The sequence below is a fragment of the Procambarus clarkii genome, chromosome 70 (genome assembly GCF_040958095.1).
Source record: "Procambarus clarkii isolate CNS0578487 chromosome 70, FALCON_Pclarkii_2.0, whole genome shotgun sequence".
NCBI lineage: Eukaryota > Metazoa > Arthropoda > Malacostraca > Decapoda > Cambaridae > Procambarus > Procambarus clarkii.
Window position 1 is genome coordinate 15,143,591 of NC_091219.1, and position 2,266 is coordinate 15,145,856.

The 2,266-nt window shown below is 34.6% G+C and overlaps 1 long non-coding RNA gene across 1 annotated transcript; it reads right to left on the reverse strand.

Annotated features, from left to right (window-relative positions):
- Nucleotides 1-492: 492 nt before the first annotated feature.
- On the reverse strand, nt 493-2,016 carry LOC138356172 (uncharacterized). Its single transcript, XR_011224237.1, has 3 exons — nt 1,256-2,016; nt 985-1,113; nt 493-604 (listed from the first exon to the last, which is right to left on the reverse strand). It is a non-coding gene; the product is annotated as an uncharacterized lncRNA (long non-coding RNA).
- Nucleotides 2,017-2,266: the final 250 nt, after the last annotated feature.

Sequence of the window (2,266 nt, forward strand, 5' to 3'; positions counted from 1 at the left end):
CTCTAATGAAAACACATTGTTTTTATCATTTGTATTGGAAACAACATTGTCATATGTCTTTTCTTGGATCTAAATAATACGAAACCTCGCTCTATGATTTGAAGTTAAAATCCTCAAATATGGTAAAATAGTGACTTCTTCACGTCAATCATGTAGTTTGATATTACGTAAATATATTCATTTTTACCAATATTTCGATACTATTTCATGTATTATAACAATATGTGATTTGGCCTTCAAATCTCAGAATTTCGTATAATATTGCATTTTAAGGAAGTTTTCTTGCATTTTGTTTCGTACGAAAAATCATCGAATTTAGCAATATTTTGACGTTTATCATCTCCTCTCCCTTTATGTGATTTAAACAAAATATCATCGAATTAGGCAATATTTTGCCGTTTTTCCACGTTTTTTTGAATTTTCAGTTTATTGTTAATAATTCATTAAATATACGTTATAAATGATGCAAACACATAATTAATTAGATAATAACCTTAAGGGGGCGATAGTTAGGGTTCATAAAAGTTGTTCTAGTGCAATGAAAATTTATTGACGTGTTACACGTGAAGAGGGCTGCAAGTGGTCCAAGTTTCAGCATCGCAGCCTAAATAGAGAGGGAGAAAAAAAAAAAAAACTTTTTTTAACCATTTTTTTACATGTTTTAAAGTTGATATAACAAATACAAATATCAACTGATATTATTTCTATGATACTCAGCTATCACAATACTATATAATAAAGGTTGTCTAGTGGCATTATTATCCCAAACCTATTTAGTGCAATAATACAAATTTTCAAAGTTCACCCAAAAAATTATGCAACAAAATGATGTTTATAAATATATATAAAATCAATAAATGATCTTAGGGGAAATATATAACTTGAGTTTTTAGAGGCACAGACTCTACATATAATGTGCAAGTTCCATGTAAATTGAATAATAAATAAAAAAGTTATTCAACCATATAGTTGCAAATTAGTTACCTGTAAAAAATGAAGGTCAAAGTTCAGCCACCTTTGGCTGAGGTTGATGAACTACCAATTTCAATCAAAATTACCACCCTTGTAGATTGGCATTCCTTCAGTAAGGTGTGTAAGTTCCATGAAGATTGCCTGATAAAAAAAAAAAAAAAAAAATTATTAAAAAAAAAAAATTAAAAAAAAAAAATAAAAAAAATTAAAAAAAAGACAGCAGCTTTATATTTACAATTATTTATGATATAGTATCAAGATATAAAACATAATACATACTAACCTAATATAATTGGTCTGAAATATGCAACATCTTGCAACATCAAGAGGGAGAACGTCTTGAGTTGCAGGTCTAAGATCTTGAGTGGCAGGTGCCGCAGGTGGTGTGGCAGGTGCCGCAGGTGGTGTGGCATGTGCAGCAGGAGGTGTGGCAGGTGCCACAGAGGTGTGGCAGGTGCCACAGGAGGTGTGGGTGCCTGGGTGTGAGGCGAGGTAGTGTGTTGTGGGGGCGGGAGGCTGCCCTCTCTCTTCACTCAAGGGAACTCTTGTTTTGCCTCAGTGTGGCTTTACGCTCCTTCTTTACTTGGCTAACGCGTAGAGCTCTTGCCTTTAGAGCTTTCTTCTTGTCCGATACTATATCCATTGTGCAGTATATGCAAGAAAATACGATCTGTGCGAGCGCGTCAGGCATGCGACCGCCGGCACAGACACTGAGAGGGTGACTAAGCCAGTAAATCGGATTATAGCCCCTCCCTCTCACAGAAGACAGTTGCCAGCGAGTGTGTTTATAATTTGTATATGCATAACAAGATATTCTCCACTCTATTGCGAAATACTAGACGCTTACAACGTATGACGCATCACCCTACGGCGCACCCGAGCCGCGAGGACCAGATTTCGGGCAATTGCGGCTGGAAAATTTGCTGTAATTACGTTATTTATTATCATAACATTAAACGGTTTGCACCACGGTGTTGCCAGAACGTTGTAGTATTTTTATAAATTTTTCGTGTTTGGCCGAATTTTTTCGGCCAAACAATGATAACGCCCTCTTAAATACTTCATTTTAAATCATCTATATCTTTCTCGTTAAAATACTGAGTAAGATATTAAAAAAGGGAGAAGTTCTGTTTTTATTGCATATATCGACGTTTAAGCCGGATTAGAGCGTTTTTCGTGTACATCTTCCATCGGTAATATAAACGGAAAATCAGGAACATTTTAGTTAATTCTAATGAAAACACATTGATTTTTATCATTTTTATTGGAAACAACATTGTCATATGTCTTTTCT